Source organism: Condylura cristata, unplaced genomic scaffold, assembly GCF_000260355.1.
Source record: "Condylura cristata isolate star-nosed mole 26May11 unplaced genomic scaffold, ConCri1.0 scaffold00012, whole genome shotgun sequence".
Taxonomy (NCBI): Eukaryota; Metazoa; Chordata; class Mammalia; order Eulipotyphla; family Talpidae; genus Condylura; species Condylura cristata.
The window spans coordinates 34,651,941-34,675,309 of record NW_004567113.1 but is presented as its reverse complement, the minus strand read 5'-3'; positions in this window follow the sequence as shown (position 1 = coordinate 34,675,309).

Here is a 23,369-nt window from a genome sequence, read left to right as displayed (position 1 = left end):
CATCATAAAATCAAGAACTATAACAGATTTTAAGCTCATTGAAAGCGCGGTTAGAACCCATTAGTTTGTGTTCACTGTTTGTTCCTACTTTCATACCTCCTCCTCTGTTACTGTCTTATACTGTACACCACCATTTTCAGCTAAAATCAGTCTCTTTTTTAAAAAAAAGATTTATTTTATTTACTTATGCATGCATGAGCTGGGGCCTAGGCCACAGTTGTGGGGTGAGAGTACCCACCAGAAACAGAGTGAGTTGCAGAACAGGCAGATTACTGAAATACACTGCTGAGCGGAGCAGTGGACAAGACAGGAGAGGCCTGCTGCACCATGTGGGGCAGCTGCCTGTTCAGGGATCAAGCTCATGCTGCAGTGGCTGTGGATAGCTTCATAGTGCTGCGACTTAACCTCTTGCACCTCCAGGGAGGCCCCCACATCAATCTCTTTTCTGACATCCCTTCCTTGTCTTTCCTTCTATGATTTGTGGTAACTCAACAAATTTCCTCTTTTTGCTGATATACATTCTTCATCTCTTGATAGTCACTGAACACCAGAACATCATTTCATTTATGTTAATTTAACTTACAACTTACTTTCAGACTTGTCTTTTATTTATTTATTTATTTGCATTAATGTTAGGCTTTTCAGATCTTTCACATTAGTTTTTCTCTCTACTGAAGATGTTTTTCTACATATAAGATCTAGCAGGACCAGGATTACATGACTGTCTACATTTGAAGAGTGTATCCTCTAAGTAGACATCTGCCACATTATGAGGATTATCGTGCACAGCAGGCCCTCATGTTAACCAATTGAATTAACTAGTGAGTGAGCAAGCCAATAAATTAGTAAATTTTAAAGGTGGTCTATATTTATTCATATTTTCTCACTTGCGTCCTTTTTACAAACTTAATAAGTTCTTTTTCTTTTCCATAGAAATACGTTTCTCAAAAGGTTGAACATGACCTTTACATCATCAAATTTCCAAATCTAACAGTCACTTTCTGTAACTCAGCCTACTAATTTCTGTTCCTTCTCCTTTTTCTGAAATTTTTCCCAGTCAAAGCAAAAGAAGCATTTTTACTAATTCCTACCATTTTTTTTGTTGCTAGAGTAATGTGATTCTTTAAACTCTTTTGATGAGTTTATGCTTACTTTGAAAACATACCATTATGTTAGAGTGTTGTAATTATAGTGATACATTTATTACTTTCCCTATTATATTATGGATTCTTTGTGGATAACAATAATGGCTAATATTTATTAACCAGTGACAAGTATTCTATGTACTATGTACATAATAAACGAGTCTCAATAACCCTATAAATAAATGTGTATATATGTTTATTTTCTTTATTGAGGTACTATTTTTTTACAACATTGTATATGATTCAGATCCATATTAATCACAGTTTCTGCTAATGGGAGGAAACTGAGGTCAAAAGAAATAAATGCTCAAGGTCATGTGTCTAGTAAATGGTAGAGTCAGGAGTAAAATATACAATATCTGGCTGAAAGTTCTATTAGTCTCTAACAATATGAACTGTATTTTATTTTTCTATTTTATCCTCAGTTGCTAGCTTAGTACAGGACATATTGTGGGTACATAGTCCCTTTTTGTTTCTGAATGTGATTGGACTAGTCTCATCAGTCCTTTTTATTTTTATGTCTTGGTACAGACCATACTGCAGAATGATGACTAAGATTAAGATCTTTGTATACTTTTCTCAAAGCTCTTTGTACTGCTTTTATAGAGTTACAAAGGACAAGATGCTGATTTTGTTATCAGTAGTTTTTAATTGATATGAACCTACTGTCAAATCCTTTTCATATTCACATTTTTAATACATATTTCTTCAATTCCAAATTTAAATCTAATTGTATCTTTCCCAGTTAAATTTGGAACTAAAGGTTTGATATCTGACTGTTACTATGTCGTTAATTAGTTGTGTGACCTTAAACCAGTCTCCTTACATTTCTAAATCTAGTATGCTAAACATGCAGATTAGATTAAAATATTTAACTTTCTTTGAGCTCCCTGGTGGCACAATGGGTAAGGACATACTGCAAACTAGCCGTAGCTGCTTCAGTGAGGGTTCCATCCCTGGCCCCAGGGTGATCCACATGGCGCTGCAGATCTTTCCTGGCCTGCGCACTGCTCCCCTCAGCAGTGTGCTTCATCAATCTGCCTATTTTTCTCCCCACTCTCTCTCTGGTGATCCTCTCGCTGCTCCTGCACCTCTGGCTTGTACCCCAGTTCTGTATGCATAGATAAATAAATATTTAAAAAAAAACAAACAACATTTAACTTTCTTACAGCTAAAACTCTTTTTTTAACTTTTACTCTATATTCCTAGCAACCTAGTATTGTTTCCTTGATTACATAATTTAATTAATTGACATTTATTGAATACCTGCTTATAGAAGAAACTATAGGTCATCTTTGAAAGTGGAAACACAGCTTGATGATCATGTAACAACTTGGCAAACAAAACTACAAGGCCTTGGATATTTTGGCACCTTCCTCCACTGAGTGCTCAAAAGAGGATGAGAACTGCTTTTACTGCTTGCATAATTTGCTTTCCTTCCCAGCGTTCATCAGATGTTATCTAACTGTCCGAGATAAACTTTCATTAGGTTGCTAATTTAAATTCAGGCACATAGAAAATGAATCATGCTTATAATTATATTATTGTTACTAGTACTATCATGTTTTTTTTTTATTTTTAGACTTGCATTGTTCACAGGATTTTACTGCTACTTAATATTTTTTCTATGTTCTAGAATAAATGAGTAAATAATGATGTTAAAAACAATAAAAATCCTATCTTGCTTCTTCTTAGGTGAGAAAAAACAGAAAAGGGAAAGAAAGATTTTAGAGGGTTGCATATCTATTAGTAGAACTCATTATGAAAAATTTCCAGAAGAGGTGTGAGCCTATATCCTAGATAATATACAGTGTTGTAAACCAATGTTACCACAATTTAAATAATATAATAAAAAATTGATAGAAAAACAGGAGAAAATTAGCACATTTTTTTGTGTCATCAAATTGCATTTTTTAAAATATTCCTTTGTATAGAAAAAGTAAATGGAGCCTGCTTTGTTTCTCTATAGTCCAGAGAGGAGGTATCTGTGATCCTAGTTTCCTCCTAGGCTTTGATATTGATGAATTTAATTATTCTTCCAAATAGATTCTTCCATTTGTCCAATTTCAGCTTGCTCTCTACAGTAAGAATCATTTCAGTAAGTGTTTTGTGCACAATTTGCTCAATAGCATATCCCACTCAACATCATCCAGGTAATGTATAGCTTTATACCATGATAAAGATGATCTGCAAGTGCTGAAAGCAAAGAATTCTAGTGTAAGGAATGGGCTCGAAGATTATGTCTGCAGAGCTGGGGCATCTGACTCCAAGGCAGGTGCTAGTTTGTGTCTGAATGTTTGGTAAATTCATTTGTAAAACCATCTGATGCTTTTGTTTTTGGGGGGAGATTTGATTACTGTTATCAGTTTCACTGCTTGTAATTGGCCTGGTTAAGTGTCTTCTCTGTCGAGCCTTGGATGATTGTAAAGTTGTAGGAATTTATCCATCTCTTCTAGATTGTTGAACATATAACTATTCATAGTAATTTCTTACTATTCTTTTACTATCTGCTGTTCTTGCTATCATTTCTCCTCCTTCATTTATGATCCTATTTATTTGTGAGCCTGGCTAGAGGTTTGTCTATTTCGTTTATTTTTTCAAAGAACCAGCTTTTGGTCTTGTTGATCTTTTGAACTCTTTTCTTAACTTCTATTTCATTTATTTCTGCTTTGACTTTTATTATTTCCTTTCTTCTACTGGCTTTTGGGCTTTTTTTGTTGTTCTTTTTTCCAGTTAAGGGTGGGGCATTAAGTTATTTTTTGAGTTCTTTATTTTTCTTGATGTGTGTGTGTATTGCTATATATTTTCCTCATAACTATTTTTGCTGTGTCCCATACATTCTGGAAGGTTGTGTCCTCATTGTCATTCATATTTAGGTTTTTTTTTTTTTAAATTTCTTCCTTGATCTCCTCACTAATCCAGTGATCTTCCAGTAGGGTGGATTTTTTTAAAAAAATATTTATTTATGTATGCATATGATTTATGCATAAAAGATTTATTTTATTATGCATACCCATGGACTAGGGTATAGGCCAGAGATGCAGGGGCAGTGAGAGGATTCACCAGAGACAGGGTGGGGAGCAGAACAGGCAGATCTACAAAGTACACTGCTGAGGGAAGCAGTGGGTGGTCAGGAAAGTTCTGCTGTGCCATGTGAATCCAGGGTGGGGATTGAACTCATACTGAAGTGGCTTTAGCTTCTTAATGCTATGCTTTAACCCACTGCGCCACCAAGGAGGGCCAAGGGTGGATTTTAATCTCCATGAGGTAGGAGTGTTCCTTTCTTTCTTTTTGTGGTTTACTTCTAGTTTGATGCTTTCATGGTCAGAGAAGATGGTATGATTTTGATCTAGGAGTATCTGTTAATATTTGTTTTGTGTCCCAGTATGTGATCAATTTTGGAGAATGATCTGTGGTATATGAGAAGACTATGGACTCAGATTTCTTTGGGTGTAGTCTCCTGTAGATGCCTGTGAAGCTAATGAGGTCTAGACCCTTGTTTAGAGCTCTCATGCCCTTGCCTATATTTTGTCTTGTTGATTTATCCAATGGTGAGAGTGGTGTGTTGAACGCTCCTGCCACGTATGTGTTTTCTCTGATGTCTGTTTTCAGAGATGGTAACAATTGTCTGACATATTTTGGTTCTCCTTCATTTGGTGAATATGTGTTGATGATTGTTATGGCTTCCTGATATATTATCCCTTTAATCATAATGTAGTGACTGTGTCTCTTTTTACTTTTTTTAGTTTGAAATCTATTTTAACTGATATGGGTATAGCTGTTCTTGTCTTCTTTTTTGTTCCATTTGCTTGTAGGATTGTTTTCCACCCTTTCAATCTGTGTTTATCTTTTGTAGTTAAGTGTGCATCTGACTCCAGGATTTGCACTTGAGGCCCTGAGCTTCCCAGAATTACATATGAGTAATGGCTTTGTCATTTGTTCTATTTCCATAGATGTAGATACTAAATAACCAAGCTATGTTCCAGAGCAGTGATTTTATAATCATCTGACCTCACATATACTTGCCTTATTTTTTTTTTATTTAGGCATTAATATTACCTCTTAACATTAATAAGTAGTAATATTAATAAGTAGTAATATTAATTGCTATTTATTGACATATAACTATATGTCAGATGGTATTCTAATTATTTTATAAAGATTACCTATATTTAATTCTGATAAATCTACAAGGTATAATTTATTTCCATTCTGATTTTTCTTCTGAAGAGAGTTGAACAGCTTGACTAAGGTCATATAGTTAGTAGCAAGAAATAAAATAGAAATTTATATCCCAATTTAATTTCAGTGTGCTATTAGTCTTTATTCTAGCTACCATGTACCATTTTAACTTTAATTACATATAATTCTGTAATTATCACTATATAAATCCTGTTTTCTGTCAATGACTAATGTAAAATCTCTATATTTTGTGAATCTGCATTCCTATTATTTAATGTATGTACAATTATATAAATGTAATCTAAGTTTTTAAAGGTATAGATACCTGTTGAATCATCATTTTATTCCAATTTTTAAATTTGGTGTTAACTGAGTACTATTATATGATAAATATTACCATTTTCAAAAGTGATTTTGGAGTTAGTTTCCCCATGGGAACACTTTGGTGTTCATTTTCCTGTTTAGGCATAGAAAAAAAAGTGCTCTCATTTATGTACAGATAATTAGAGTATTCACATAAGCTTTAGAAGTTTTTATTATTATTTTCTTTCCCTTCAATATTTCTGTATTTACTGAATTTTGCATCAACCTAAGCTCAGGGAATTCTTCCAACTTGCACTTAAACTAATTTTTTAGATAAAGCAGCAGAATTTATACCTTATCATTGCAAAGTACTTATGAAACTGCATTCATTAAAGCATTGTAGACAAATGTATCTTCTGTCTACCAGGTGGAGAGGGAATGGGTGGGACAGAGTGGCTGGAATGGGAGAGGTGTGCACAAAGTTAGCCAGCGAAGGCAGTGAGAGTAAAGAAGCAGATATGCAGTGTTGGGTGTGCAACCCTGAATGGGGAGAGTAGCTCTGCCTGACTCCACTGTGCTCAGGGCTGCTGGATATTATCTGGAATGCCGAAATCCACCAAAAGGGTCATGCATAAGCTAATATAAAGTATTCTGCTCTTCAACAGTGATCTTACCTGGTCTAATAATTATACATAATCATAGATAATAATTATCTGATAAAATTGGAGAGCTGGATGTCATGTGATAGCTCTCTTTTTAATAATATAATAATATAATATACGCATTTTTATATAAGCATGTGGCTAAGGAATGACTGTTTTACGTGCTAACATAATTTCTTGATACTGAATGTAATGATATAAAGGTTATTTGATAGCTATTGCCTATTTTCCTTAGTCCAGTGTATTCCTAAAGTTGTGGCATTCCAAATTTATATATGTAATATGTACTATCTCTATTGTGTACTTGGGCAGATCTGAAGTCACCACTTCCTTGGTTCCTTCTCTAGAAAAGTAACCATCATGAGTGTCAAGCTGACCTTGGACATCATTAGAAATAATGTTGGCCATTGAGGGGATCAGGGACCTGGGAGGTGAGTGAATTTTCTGCATGTATTCTGTTATGGTAATTCCTAGAGAAGTCAAGTAGCACTTAAAGAGGTGGAGAAAAAGAGATTTAATTGTTTGACTTGCAGGCTCAGTTGGTTTAGTCCCAAAAGGCTGAGCACTGAATTACAGGTAAGGTTTTTTATACAGGTTGTATGCAGAAACTTTTCATCCCATCCATCATAGCATAAGCATTCTTTATTGTTTTGGAAGGGGGGTCAGGTAACCCTAGCTACTACTGTGGACTAGCAGTATACTGCAGGAACTTTCTTCTCTAGCAAGCAGCAGAATCCAAGCAACAGATTCTCCTAAGCAGCAAGCATGTAAAAGTAGGAGTATCTAAGCTGCAGACTTGGTAAAGTTCCAGCTTCGTTTTGATAACCCTATTAATTGCTGAGGAATATCAATCAATGTAAGGATGCAGAAGAATTAAGAAAGGAGGTTAAGTGTTCACATTGTTTAACATTTGAAGTTGTCCTGCCAAGAGGGACTCTTTCAGTTTTTTTTTTTTTTCAAGTCGAAGTCTATCCTGGAGTTGGTTGATAGATTCATGAACAACACCTGACTTGATAGCATAGAAACAACAGTCTTTACTCAGATATAGGCAGAGGCTACTGTGAGTGACCATGAGCATGTCCAGCAGCCATGAGCATGTCCAGCTTCCTGTGGTTTTGGAAAACAATAGGTCCTAAAGAGTCCATTTGATCCTGGAGCTCAGTTAAAGACTTGGCCTATTAACTAGGTCTCTATGAACTTGTTGGGAGAGGAGTATGATGAATAAGGTGAGGGCACAAAGACTCACATGAGGAGGAATTACACATCTATAGATACCTGTAGAGCAAATAAAAAAAGGTCGCATTGGGAGTACATAGAGAAGAAACAGAGACTTTAGAAACTCTTGTTCAAGATATAGAGACATTAGGGTGTTGGTTGGACCCAAAACACAGAAGGCTTTCCCTCAGATTTTAGGGTAGGGCTGGCTAAGTTAATACAACAAGAATGGCCAAACCAAAGAGAATACAGGAAAAACAACCAACTTTGGGGGTCAGTTCAACAGTTTATGAACATTTAACTGATGTTATTTCTGCTGTGCATTGACCAACAGCTTCCAGGTTGTGGTTGGAATAGGACTGTAAAAGGGTCAAGGTTTTTGGTCAGGGTCTCTCTGCAAGGTCAGCCTGAATTGTTTGTAGGGTCCAGGCAGGCCAGCTACTTTGGAGTTTGGGGGAAGTCTGGCTTAAGTAGTTAGTCCATAGAGTAACACACAGAGTAAGTACAGGTCAGAACAAGTAAATACTTGTAGACTCTGCAAGACTTGATTTTTGTGAAGTCTACCTATAGGTCTTTATATATGTGTTGTATCCCTGGCTGGGGCCCATGTCAGGAAACAGTGCTATGTTGTGTGCAAATCTGGTGCCTGAAAAAACAAAAGCTCATCCATCCCATAGGAGCCTTAACTCCTCTGGTGTTTTTTGTTCTTTTAATTTTTTGATGCAAGCTATTTTCTGTCTTCTACTAGCTCAGCTATAGCTGGCTGCAAGCAGAGACAGACCCTAAGCACTGAGGGCTCCAGGCCACAGTGGTAAACAGGTGCTATTTCAGCCGAGCCACCATGGAGACCCAAAGTGGGCAGTGTGGAGGAGCTGATGGATGAGCACATGGCAGCACTGGGTGAGGAGGAGCTGTTGTCATGCCTGCAGCAGGAAGAGACAGTGCTCTCGGTCACTCTGGTGTAGTGAGGCCACCTCATGTGGTAGGTGAGTCGGCAGTTGTAAGCCCACCTAAGTGAGGTTTTGATCTCAAGCAATTTAACTGGAATCTGCAGACTGAGAACCATGGGCTGTGCAAACTTTGATGCTTTTTTTGGTTGTGGGCATCCCACTGTGTGACAGTGGCAGCTCTTTGGTACCCAAGCATCCCAGGCAATGAGCCCAGACCTGGGTGGTTGTTGGCAGGGTCTGGCTGAGCTGGAGGGCTGCCAGGAAATGGGGGACTCTGCCTGGCATTGGGTAAGCAGTTGGGCCCCTGTGGTGGTGAGAGGTCTGCCTGACACTAGGCCATCACCCAAACTCATCTTGCCCATAGTATTCTTTGTACTGACACCCACCCAAATTGTTTTCCAAATGCCAGGATAGTGGTGGACCTGTGCATGTGGATGCCACCCCAATTTAGGGGTTGCTGGCTTTGGAGGGTCCTGTCTTGCTGGTCTGCTACCAGTCTGGCTTTTAGGTTGGTCAGCTGATTAATGAATAACTACCACTTTAGCAAGATGCCAGAATTTTTCTAGCAGTTGAAGTATTTTCTTTTTGATGTCCCTGGCAGTGAATGATTGCCATTCTGGCTGGACACCAGGCTATGTTCAGCAACTGGAGAATTTCAGCTTTTCCCCCATCCTACATTTAATGCTCCATGCATGTGGCTTGCAGCAAATATATAGCAAGAATCTGTAACTGATAGATCTGTAACTGATAGATCTTTTGCCAGTTGAATGTTGTGTGTGAGAGTTCAGAGGGTTCAACAATAATGAGGGCAACCCAAATTAAGATTTTTTTGTTAGTCGCTAAAGCAACCTTGTCTAGCTTAACTGAATCTTTTGTTGTGTCCAGGGGCTCTCCATTGGAGGCAAGAAGAGACTGACTCATGAATGTGATGCAGCGACTAAAGACATTGGGGAAAGCAGGTGGAGAATACAGAACAGTATCTGGCCTCTCCCAGCATTTTGACCAGCAGGAGTGCAGTATTTCAGGGTGACCAGCACTTTATTAAAGTGTTTCTTGATGCCAGGACTAGTTGCAGTTGAATTGGGATCTTAATTTTTTTAAAAAAATATGTATTTATTTGTTCGTATAGAACTGGGCTACAGGCCAGAGGCTCAGGGGCGGTGAGAGGCTTCACCAGAGACAGAGTGGGGAGCAGAACAGGCAGATCTACAAAGTACACTGCTGAGGGGAGCAGTGGGCAGGTCAGGAGAGGTCTGCCACGCCATGTGGTCACCTCCGGGGCAGGTGGGAATCAAACTCAAGTGGAAGTGGCTTTAGCTTCGCAGTGCTGTGCTTTAACCCGCTGTGCCACCCAGGGAGGGCCACAGAGCTCAAGTTTGATGTGAAATGGAGCATGGCTAAAGGCCAGAATGGCGAGGATTTTTCAGCCCAGACACAATGGAACTGCAGTTTAAGCCAACCCAGGTTGAGATTACTCTAGTCCTAGACAAAAGCTTTCATTTTCACTCTAGGGAGGATGACCAATAAGATGAAGTTGTCCAAGTCTAGAAGCAAAAGTGAGAGGCAGGGCTGATCAATCAGGAAGAACTGATTTAAGCTCTGAGTTTGGTTAGAACAGCTTGTTTCATTAGGGAAACTGAGCCATCCATAGGTAACTCATGAGCAATCTGATGACCCCAATATGTTTACACTGAGTCCCTCCCATTGTGTTCTAGGTTGTGACAAAAAGGAGGGGAACAATGAGTTTTCTGGAAGACACATGTTGGCTGTATCATGAGTCACATTTAAGTCCCTGACTGGTGCCATGAAAAGGTTGCCTATAGGCCCTATGTCACAGAAGCACAGGCCAAGACCACTCAGATTCCATAACTGAAGTTGTGGGACAGTTTACATACACTCACACACACAAATAAAAGCTATGCATTCCACCCATCAGGGAACTCTACCTTACCCCAAGAGGAGCATGAGAGGTAATCAAGTTCTCCTTCCATGCGGTAGGAAGGACCTAACATAACCAGGGCCATCGGGACTTAATTTAACCAGAAGTACTGATGGGATCTGTCTGTCCACTACTATGCATGTCCAGGGGATATATGAAGGTAGTGCCCCTGCTCTGCTTACCTCAAAAGGAGGACCTACAAGGGCTGATGGTTTGCATTCTCATTTGCTCAAAGGATGATTCATCAGGCATGGCCTCAACACCAAACTTGGTGGACAAGTTGGCAGGCATAGCTGGCTTCCATTCAGGAAAACAAAATGTAATGGCAGTTTCCCAGAGAAATCAGGAAGCACTCAGAGAGGTAGAGAGAGATTTGTCACAACAGCATGCTCATTTCAATCAGTCCCAAAGGCTGAGTCCTAGATACAGTAAGTGTAAGGTTTTATATAGGCTATATGGGGAAACTTGTTGTCCCATCAATCATAGCATAAGCATTCCTTATGGGGGTCAAGATAGCCATTGCCAGGAAACAGATTCCCCAAAGCAGCAGGAGTGGGAAAGTAGGAGAAACTAAGCAAAAGACTTGGGAAAATTCCTGTTTTATTCCCACGGGAGGGATGATCTTCTGCAAGCTCATAGTGAGAAGGGGCCTGGGCTGTGAGTAGCTGTATGCCAAAGGAGTGGACAACTTCGGCGGAGTCAGTTCCAACTTTATTAATATTTAATTAACAAGAAAAACTTAGTGGAAATATAATGCAAAGTTGAATTGAAATCAGCATGAACTAAAGATTTCAAACAAGAAAACAAGGGCCCATGCTTGTGGCAGAGGCAAGGTTGAAGCTAAATGAGGGCATGTGGCTGGGAAGGTGGGCAAAGAGTAGTTTCAGAGGCTCCAGTACTAAGTCAGCAGTTGCTCCCAGAGGTGGACAGGCTACACTGGGGCCAGGGCCTGGGTCCCTTGTGGGGTGTTGTCATGTGAGCAAACTCTAGCTGTGCTATAGGATCCCTGCAGGGGCTGGTTGCCCAGGAGGGTGTTTCTTAGCTTAGCACCTGAGTTTAACCTTTAGGCTGTTAGCCAGGGCTGAGTTCCACCCTTAGGAGTGATTTGAGCCCAGCACCCTCTCCATGTGGAGCTGCATCCTGGTCAATGTGAGGCTACCCCCTAACAGACATCGCAGCTCAGAATCCTCTAAGAAATCTGCTGGATCCTGCCCCTGCATTGCCTTCCCCAGATCAGCTGGCATTAACTCCCAGCAGTGGGGAACTCCTGGGGCATCCGGGCCTCCGGTTCTCTCCTCTGGGGTGCTGATGTGCTGTTAGCACTGCTAGCATCCTCTGCAGATACCTGGCTGACGCCTGGCTTCTCCTGTAGGTGTGGGCTTGACTCAGCACTATCAGGTTTTCCTGGAAACTCTGAGTTAGGGCCTGACTCCCCAGACAGAGAAGGTGTGAGTTCATCCCCAATAGGTTGTCCTGCAAGTTTCAGGTTCTGACCTGCCTTTCCCAGCAGAGGTAGTATTAGTTCAGCAACCAGGGGACATCCTGTGGGACCCAGGTGGGTGTCATGTTGACCTTGGCAGGCAACAGTGAGCACCAATTCCCCAGAAGCAACTGCAGTTTCCTGGGTATTTTGTGGCTGATCCTTAGCAGCAGCATAGGCAGGAGATGATCCTTCAGCTTCTTCTCAACCTATGTTGTCTGATTTTGGTGAAAATGATACTAGACTGGGTCTCTGGCCTTCCTGGAGTGAAAGAGTTGCAGGAGAGGCCAGCTGTCCTCGTAGAGAAGGAGCTGTGGATGCAATGGGAGAAGTCATGAGCCACAGGCCATACGGTCCCATGCCTTTGTTAACAGAGCCCCGAGTGAAGTCCAGCCTGTGATATTGGCCACCCCACATGCATTCGTCCCTATGTCCAGCAGGTGGAGGCCCCAGTTCAGACTGTTTGTGGTGCAAACCGACCCTGTGCAAAGTCAGTCTCCTCCAGGGGGACATGTACCTCCCCTATCTAGTAGGTTTCAAGGCATGCCCCTGGTCACTCACCTTTGGGTGTTTCCTCCATGGGGTTCTGGTCCGTCAGCCTGGACTTGCATGCTTGTGCTCAAACTTCAAATTTGTGGATGATTTTGGGCTGAGTATTGGCCCTGGAGGGATCCCACACTGGTAGCTGTGAGATGAATAGATGATATGTTTTCCCTGGTCTTCTTTTCCATCCTGATTGCAGATCTCCTCCTGCAAACAGACACACTTGCAGTGTGGGCAAGCAGGTCAGCCTTGGTTCTCAGGGTCCCACCAGCCAGGCTCTTACTGGGAGTTACCATGACCCAGCCCCTGGGAAGGACACACCCTTCCCACATGAGCACATACATGATCTCACTCACATAGGATCAACACAAATACACACAGACAATCACACACAGGGTCCTAGGGTACCCAGGAGGCATCAGAGTGGTGGCCAGACATGGTCTATCCCAGGGTCTTTTGGTTACCTCTGTGGCAACACTGGTTCCTGACCTACCAGGTCTGCACAGGCTCCTGACGCCTTTCACCACAGCCTGACATAAATTTCTTACCTGTCCTTCTCTGATAATAATCTATTATTATTCTATCCTTAAGAATGTTTTATTTAATCATTTCTCAGGAGAGTCTAAGCTCCATCAGGGAAGAAAACATGTTTATACATGTTTGGGACTGAATGTTTCTGTCCCTGCAAACTTTATATCTTAAGTCCCTAATTTCCCGACTTCCAGCATGATAACTGGAGGTTTAGCTGAACTGGGACCCCCAAGAGGGCTTAGTTTCCTGTAAGGGGAAGCTCTCCCTTTCTCTCTGTCATGCAAGGAAACAATAAGATAATTTGTCTGCAAGCCTAGAGGAGAGTTCTCACGAGGGTCCAAATAGGTTGGCATCTTGATTTTAGCCTTCCTAATCTCCTGCAGGAAGATTTAAGTAAAGATGTTCAGAAAGGGAAACAGTACTTGCTCGGGCCCCAAAGAGGTGAGATCTTGATAATGGAGACTGGGAACTTTGTAGTCAACTGAATCAGACCCTACATTGAATAGCAGCTCCCTACCACCCACCCCAACCTGGCAATGCTAACTGTAAATAAACACAGCTAAGCTTGAGTTCTAAAATTTCACTCTGCTTGCTTTGATAGACACCAGAAAATCTGAAAACAAAACAAAATGTGATTAAAATGGTGGCAGAACAAAATAAATAAATATAGTTCATTAAGTTAGCTCGTGTTTTATTTAACTAAAATGGGAAAGATTTTAACATAAGCCAAATACATTTGGACTATTATTTGGCAAGAAGCTACCTAAAAGTTTATATGAGTTATTACTAGGAAAACTTAAAAACAAACCTCTATGAAAATCTGGGCTTCTAATGAGACTTATTTTGGTACAATATATTATCCTTTCTGTTACATCTCTGTTGGTGTTCTCCCTGAGATCTATCGAGTTTCTCTAGATGGGCAGGAGGAAGACAGGAGTGAAATGATTGTTTCCTCACACATTTAAGTACTCGTTTAAATCTCAGGCAAACACCAGGCTGGGACACTGCTCTGAGGCACCATCTGTTTTTCTGATTTGGGAAATGATTTAAATTATTCATTTCATCACATATAAAAAGCCACGTTGACAGAGTTCTTTTTAACCCATGACCAATATATTCCTCGAAGACATACTGTTTCAGCTTAAAGTCCAAGTGAGGAAACAACACAATAAAATTAATTTAGGCAGGCAAGAAAATCTTGTTTCATAATGAAAAAATGCTTGTAAAATTGTTTATATATATATATATATATATATATATATATAAACTCTTCCAAACATATTTATCTAATTGAAGGAAGGGGATTTGTAGCATTCTTTGTGTATATAAAGTATTTCTTATGAAATCAAGGCAAGTTAATAAAAGCATGTTTGGATTCATAAGAGGACATGTATGGAGATATATATATATCTATATATATATATAGATATATAGTTATATATGTAGTTATACAGACACACACACAACACACATACACACACAACACACATACACACACACACACACCAGTGAAAAGCTTTCTCTAAAGAAATACATGTTAAATTAGTTCACTAAATTTGAGTATGGGAAACTTTCAAATGTATTTGAAGAATGAAAGCCTAACTTTTATCTTTCCTTCAATTTATCTGGCAAACTGAGACAGGGTAAAAGAAATATAATTACTGTTAAACATAATTGTGTATCAATTGTGTTGATATAATCTGAGATTTAACCAGTGAGTGAATAGGATAGATATTTTAAGTAGGAAGGGTTAGAATATTGCTTCAAAGCCATTTTTCTTAAGTCTGTTTCATATCATTGATTTATTGGAGAAAAGGTTGACATTTTCATGTTCTCTATAAAACAAATAAAATAATGCATATTTAATTTAAAATATTTAAAGAGCTTAACTACAATAGGAAGTTAATTTTTATTAACTTTTAATCACTTTCTTTTTTCTGCAAAATGGGAACATAATTAGCATTTTAATATGCATCAAATTCCTTATACACAGAGTTCTATAAAACAAATAATGCAGAAGGACAGATGTTGTTTATTTCTACTAAGGATCCAGAAATGAGACAGCTTGAAGGTGGTGTTTAAACAATCATCAGTTAGTTTGTTTAAAATGTGTTTTCTTCCATAGTGTTTTTTCCATAGTGTTTTTCCAATTGTAAATGAAATGGTAAACATAATCAATTTACCAATATTTAAAAGTAACTGCTGTGTGCTAAGTGTTGTGCTCTATAATACATGCAGTTAATGATAATGGTATAGCTGCTTCATGAATTTTTCAGTGTCATTTGGAGTGAAAATACTAGAAGTAAAATTTTAAGAAACTTTTTAATTATAAAAATCAGGTTTCTTATTTTCTTATTGTATGCAATATTTCATCCTAATTTATAGCTTTATTGAAACAAACTATGAAGGTACATCTTGATATATGTATATATAGTGAAACCATCATCAAAATCAAAAGAATAAACATATTCGCCAATTCAGAAGTCTCCTTTTGTCACTTTATAATCCCTCTTTCTTGCTGATTCCGGCTCATGTCTCAACTTCAGGTATGAAACTACAAACTACAAGTGGTACAGTTTTGTACCACTTTAGTATGTTTTCTTTTTGTATGGCTTATTTAATATTTTGGGGCTCATCTATTTTGTCTCGTGTATCAATAGATCATCTAGTTTTCATTGTTGTGTATATTGTAGTGTATGGTATATACCACAATTTATTTCTATCATTGTCTGTAGATGGAGATTTATTTTTCCAGCTCATAATGATTACCAGCAAAACTTCTATGAAAATTTATATGTAATATTTATATCCACGAGTCTCTGTATGGTCATATGGTTTGATTTTGTTGGGTAAGTAGCTTAACATGGAATGACTGGTTGATATGGAAGAAACAGATATCTTGTAAGAGATGGCCAGTTTGGGTCTCCCTGATAGCATAGGGATTAAGTATCAGTGCCATCAAGCTATCACTAGCCTCTGTGGCTTGTGTGCTATTCTAGGCCAGGCCAGGTTGCTAACCCACCTTGGGTGGCACAAGCAGACCTCTCCGTTTTCACCTGCTGCTTCCCTCAGCAGTGTATTTCAGTAGATCTGCCTGTTCTGGTCCCCCTCTATCTCTTGTGATCTTCTTACCACCACTCACCACCTCTCGAAGATACTTCAGTTCATGTATGCATAAATAAATAAAAATAAAAATCTTAAAAAAAAGAGATTGCCACATTTTCTCAGATTTAATGACCTTTCCCCATTTCTATCAACAGATCAATAGTATAAGTGAATACTAGTTGTCCCACATTTTTGGTAGCACTTGATATTATCATTTCTTTTAAATGAGATATCTGAAGGATTTGAATTACAGGTCATTGTGGCTTTAATTGTCATATCTTTAATGGTTACTGGTGCTAGGCATTTTGTTCGTGCTTATTTGCCATTTGTTTATCATAAGTATCACAGTCAGTGCTTTTGTTCATTGTTAATTTGTTGTTTGCTTTATTATTGTGATATCTTTAAAGTTCCTTTTATATTATGGATATAAATCCTTTAAAAATATGTTATTTTCAGTGTGCAAGTAATTTTTAGTGTTTTTGTCCTTCCTATTTATTCTGTTAGTATCTTATAAAGACCAGTTGTTGCTAATTCTGGTTATGACCAAATTATTTTTTTTTATTTTCAGGAATGTCAAAAAAGATTCTTTTATGTCTTTTTTTTTTGACTGAAGTTTTATGGTTTTAGTTTTTTTTTTTGTTAGAGTTATCATCTATTTGAGTGAATTTTTATATATGTTTTAAGTTTTACATTTAAATTTTCTTAAAATATGGGTACATGTGGTAATTCTTTCTCCACAGAATTTTCTTTGCATCTCTTCCAAGAATCAGTTTAATCTGAATTCTATATTCTTTAGCAGTGGATTCTGCCTATATTGATACCAACATGACAGATTTGACTATAAAGTCTCAAAATAATACCTGATATCGATAGCCAATCCTTCAGGTGTTTTTAGGAATTTCTTATTCACTAAAACAGTTTTTTAAATAGCTTTTTTAAAAAATATATTTTATTTATGTATACAGAACTGGAGTACACGCCAGAGCTGTAGGGTCAGTGAGAGGATTCACCAGAGACAGAGTGGAGAGCAGAACAGGCAGGTCGATGAAGTACACTGCTGATGGGAGCAGGTAAGGAGAGGTCTGCCTTGCCATGTGGATCACCTCCAGGGTGGCAGGGATCGAACTCATGCAGAAGTGGTTTTAGCTTCTTAGTGCTGTGCTTTAAACTGCTGCGCCACCAGGGAGGGCCCTAAAACAGTTTTTTAATAGTTTTTATAGCAGTTTTGGGTTAGTAGCAAAACTGAAGAAGGTATGGAAACTTCTCATTTTTTCCTGTCTTCATAAATGCATAAACTTTTCCATTACCATCACCCTCTACTAGAGTGGTCCATTTGTAACAATTGACAAACCTACCATGATATATCATAATCACCTAAAGTGAATAGTTTACATTAGGATTCATTATTGGTACATTCAGTGTTTTGACTAAATGTATTATGGCATATCCATCATTACACTATCATATAGTATATTTTCACTGCCTGTGTCCAGCCTATTCATCACCTCTTGTAAGTTACTTATCTTTTTACTGTCTGTAGTTTTGCTTTTTTTCAGAATATAATATATTTGAAATCATAAAGTATATAGTCTTTTAAGGTTGACTTCTTCCTCATAACAGTATGTACTTTAAGTTTACTCCATGTATGGTCTGATAACTCACTTAATTTTAGTGATTAGTAATAATCTGTATTTATTAACCATTCAACTTCTGAAGGACTTTTTGGTTGTTCCCAAGTTTGGAAATTTTGAATAAAGCTTCTATCAATATGTGTGTTGGATTATATTGGAATGGTATGATTAGTTTAAACTGTCTTCCAAAATGACGATTTGAGTTTAAATTTGCATTCTCACCAGCAATGAAACAGTGTTCCTGTTGATTAATATTCTTGTCAGCATTTAGTGTCAGTGTCTTGCATTTTAATAGAAGTGTTGTGCCATCTCATTTTTGTTTTAACTTATATATCCCTAATGACCCAATGGTGAAATTTCTACAGTCAGATCTGTGACCAATTGTAAAATCAGATTTTCTATATTTTGGAAAATAGTTTTTTGGCAATATGTATCTTTTGCAATTTTTTTTCCAGTATGTGTCTTCACATTGTCTTTTGCAGAGCAGGTTATGAATAATATCTTTGGTGTTAAGCATCTAAAAATTTTTCAACATATAATTCCAGCATTTTTTTTCTCTCTTGGTATCTTTAAGAAGTCTTATAGTTTTGGATTTTAAATTCATGACTAGTTTCTACTGAGTTAAGTTTTTTTAAGGATCTAAAGTCTGTCTAGATTCATTTTTTTTTTGAATGTGAATGTCTAGTTTTTCCAGAACAACTTGTTAAAATCACTACCTTTGTTCCATTGCATTGATTTTGCTCTTTTGACAAAGATGAGTCGACTATATTTATGTGGATGTATATCTGGGGTCTCTGTTTTCACTGACTTATTTGTCTGTTATTTCACTAGCACTACAATTATCTTAATTACAATAGTGATAAAATAAATAAAAATAAAAAAAATTGTCTTACTGGGTAATATCAGTCCTCCAAACTTATTGTAAATTTTTCAAAGATGTCCTTTATTAGGTGAAAATCTCCTTTATTATATTCACAGTTGACTGAATAAGAGATGTTGCGTTTTGTAGATTTTTTCTTACATTGATTGAGATGATCAGATAGTTTTGTTAATTATAGTAAACTACATTTTTTAAATTTCAAATATCAAATATGAATCCAATCTGACACTGCTAGATTAAGCCATATTTGTCATGTTTTTATACATTTTTTATATAATTTGATAAAATTTGGTAAGAATTTTTACAGTTTTTTGAGTTTTTATTCTTTTTCTGTACAGTTTTTGTCTTTGTTTAGTATTAGAGTAATGCTGGCTTCATTGAATTAACTATATAGTCATTATTATTGTTTTCTAAAAGGTTGTACAGAATTGGGATAACATGATGAGTCATGGCACTTGAATTTTCTTTGTCAAAGACTTATAATGATACATTCAATTTTAGAAACAAATCAGGGTCATCAGTTGTTATATTTGCCCATTTGGTTTTAACTTCCCGTATTTTTCATTCTTGTGCTGACCCAGATTTTTGTTCCAGAACTTCTCTTATTATTTCTTGTACTAAAGACTTGGTGGCCATGACTTTCTTCAACTCAGATCTGGAAAAAACCCTTTTTTAAACCTGTATTTATAAATTATAAGATTTTAAGTTGATAGGTTATTGTTTCTTTTTTTCTTTCTTTGTTTTACTGTTCAGGTTTTGCTCCTCTGTTTGCAATAGCTTACTTTGATTCCAGAATGACATCTGTTTTCACAAAAGATTATACTTTCGAAATATGCCTATGGGATGCCTCTTCCAATAAGTATCACTCTGGCATGGAGAACTAAGTTTAATCAAGGCCCTACAGACTTTAGGAAATCTGTTATACCACTTAATCCAGATTCTTTTTCAATTAAGAGTCGTGAAGATCCTAGAAGCTGATGAAAGTTCTTCCTTCTTTGCCCCTTTTTTTGTAATCACTGCTTCTCTTTTTTATAACCTAGAAGACTATAATTTTGGGGGATATCATCCAGGTGTAGGTTTACCAGTGAACATGTCATTCCTATCTGAGAAACTCTTTCTTTTACTCTCCTAGTAAAAAATATGAGGCATTTGCCTCTTTGTTATGTGAAGTCTACCCCTTTCCCTCTTCTTGATCACCAGGTCTCTTAGTACAGGATATATATCCCTGATCACCCCATTTTATGTTAGTACTTATAGCTATGTAATTTCTCTATATGTGTGTTAATAACTTTTGGCCTGTTTTCCTATTAATCTGTCTGTTAGTGTAGTCTCAGAAAAGTTCAGATGAGGTGAGAGACTTTTTCTCATCCCAAGATATCAAAAAGGCATCTGTTGTTAATGTTCTTTTCTCTTTTTCTCTATCTTCTTTTGAGATTTTTATTTTTGTAATTGGGTTCAAAGATTTAGCTTTCCTCCCACCCCCCATCTCTTGTATTTGGGGCTTCTGGTACATCTTCCATCTGGGTTTATAGTTTTCTCCAAGTTTGAAAAAATTTGGCAACGGTTTCCTCAAATAATTTTTTCAACACCTCTGATTTCTTTCTGGGAACCCAGTGGTGTGTATTTGTCCACATGAATATGTTCCACAGATCTTTTAATTTTAGTACTGTGTGCTTTTGGACTATGACTTTCACAACTGTTTCTTGGTGGGTTGGAGTGGGAATACTTAACCTTCCCTCACATCATTTACACCCTAATAATACCAATGTGGTTAGGTCCTGTTGATCACTTTCATCTGAGTACAGGCCTTAGGAGAGACCTGGCGTATTTCAAAATGGCTCTTTTCTCTTCCTGCAAGGATATATGAGAGGATTTTTGGCAAATATTTACTGTGAGAAACTACTCCAGCTCCTGGTTGTAAGTAATGTTTTATATTATTGAGTGAAGGATAATTTTGTGTTCTAGGAATATTCCTGACTCTTCTGGTTTAATTGGGAATGATTTTATGTTGAGTCTTTTTTTGAAACTTAGATGGGAAACGTATGTAGAGCTAAGCTAACATTAATGTTTAAAAACTAGTATTACTAGTGTTTTTGCCATACTAGTAAGAAATTTTTTGAGTAGTGTACTTGATGTTACTTTAAAAGAACACACAAAAATATTCAAAACAAGAAAAAGGCTAAGGCCTCAGTTAACCATTACTACAACATTTAGAATACTTCAGTTGTGTGCCTTGCTTATTGCTAACATGATAACTTCACTAAAAAAAACTCAGTATTAAATAAACCTCAGTATTCTGGCTGAGTTTGTAAGGGGAAACGATGGGCTGAATGAACTCTATAGATACAGGTTTCAAGGACTCTAGCCCTACCACAGATACTGGAACTACAAATCCCATCAATACCAAAGAGAAGTTCACTAGCACCTGAGGGTGGAGCTAAGCAGGCAGATTTGGAGATAAAACCGGAAATGTGGGCTTTGCGGCTGTTGGCCTCGCGGCTGGCGGCTTGGCTGGCGGCTTGTCTCTTGACTCCTCACTGGTTTTCAGCATGCTATTGGGGTTCCAAGTCAGCGGAACTGGTAGGGTGCATTAATTAACTTATCTCTCTTTCTTTCTCTGAGTTATTCATTTCCCTTGTAAATAAACCCATTATTAACCTTTTTGTGTGTATGCGCCTGCAGTTGAATCTTAAGTGGATGGGTGAGGACCTACAGTCAGGCTACCCAACTGGATTCCCCTGTAACAGTTTCTGTTGACAGATGAATCACAAAGATACAAATCATATTACCTACTCTTCTTGAATGGTACCAGCACAGTAACTGAGCTTGCAAAAATGTGAGGAGGAAAAAAAAAAAAAAAACAAAAAAAAAAACTAAACATCACAGGGGAACCTAAATAGTCACATCGACCAGCCTAGATTCATCTTATTCTAACTCTACCCCACAGGGGAGATGGTTTCTTTTTAGGATATGATTCCTCTATTGCCTCAGAATAACAAGTTTTCTGAATAAACCTGGCGCTTTTAACCTAGATTTTTTGTCTCATATTTGCCTTATAAGTGGCAGGTGGATGAGCTTGGTTTCTCAGCAATAATCTAAGGGTGTTTACTTAGCTGTTGGGAACTGGAACTATTCTTGGAATGATTTTATGGTTTTCTGATGCATCTGCAGCTACTAGTCCCATGTCTGTCCTTGGTCTAAGTGGGAACTTTGCCCTTCCCTTTTCTGAGAAACATTTGTCTTACAAGTTTCCCTCTCTGTATAAGATATTTGCTGAACAGTGTTAGTGAAACTATGGCTCCAATGGAACTTTAAAAGCCTGCTTTCCCCTAAGCCATGCCTGAAATTTCAACAAATTTTGGGTTCTGTGCCTTAATTTCTGGTTACTCAAGAGTTTATACCTGAGACTATTACATGGCAAACACCCCTCTTTCAGGTAGGTGTCTAGTGTTGATACAAATGTTCCTTCTCTGACCTCTCCATGTTTCAGATTTTCCTGATTTACAGTTTCATTCTCATGTGGCATCTATTAAATATAGTGAATTAATATTTTTGATTTTCATTTTGTAGGGACAGCTCTAGAACTTTTTAATAAATGCTTCCACATGATATGACTTAAAATACAAAATTAAATTTAAATATTATTTATTATGTCTGTATGCCAATTTGCTAATTTTTAATTCTGACAACACAAGAATATTCTAGTCTGTTAATTTGAAATTAATCACATTAGGAAAATATGACTTAGTTGAAAGTGTCTGTAATTAAAACTTCAGTTAATTCTTGTAGGGTGCTAGCTTCTGCTGGGCTCATTAGTACATAAAATGAGAAGTCAGAAGAATATTTAAGATTAAGGAATAACTTGCAATTCCTTAAAAAGAAAGGTGAATGGGACTATGGTGATGGCACATGGGTGAATTGGTGGTGGGAAATTCACAGGGATTACAACCAAGATGGAAAAAGGCACAAGATGATGTAAAAATAAACGAATAAATTTTAAAAAATAAATTAAATATATATAAAAAAAGATTACGTATGGAAATAGTCGCTTTTATAATATATGTGATACAAATATAGTAAATACTAATTACAATATACATTTACTTATAGTAGAGATGAACATTGCATATTGTTTTTATCTCATGGGAAAAGTTCCATATACTTTATTCTAGAGATTTAATGATCAGGAGCAATAAGAACTAAGCATCTTTCCAATGCTGCATTTACTTGAAAAGCTTTTGTAGACTTAATGTATTATGCAAATATAAAATGATAAAGCATCATATATATTTGTTATAATTGAAACAAAACTTAGTGTTCAAGAAGGGGCTGAGTAAGTACATTTATTATTAATGCACTCTTTTTTCCTTTGTATTTAAGAAAAATTTACTAAAGATTAACCCTGCCCACTCACTACTTCTTGAAGACCTCAGGGATCTACATTTGTGAGAACATTTTACATTGTAGGCACCTGCACTGTAGGGCATTTAGGCTTTTAGAAAACCAACCAAAGCCACATCACATCCTGGTATGTAAACAAACACATTAACTTTATGACAAGTGGATGGTGTCTAAGCAAAATGGTTCTCAATAAGAAAAAACTTATTGTGAAGCTGGAGTGATGTTTGCTTTCAGCTGTTTATTCTATAATCCAAAGCCAGCAAGAACTGCTTATTCTCTTAGGGAAATCAACTCCACAACAACTCATTTTACACCAAAATGAGTAACTGAACTTAAACTCATTTGACACCAAAACGAGTAACTGAACTTAATTGGGCATGACATTTAATAAAAAAGAGACTC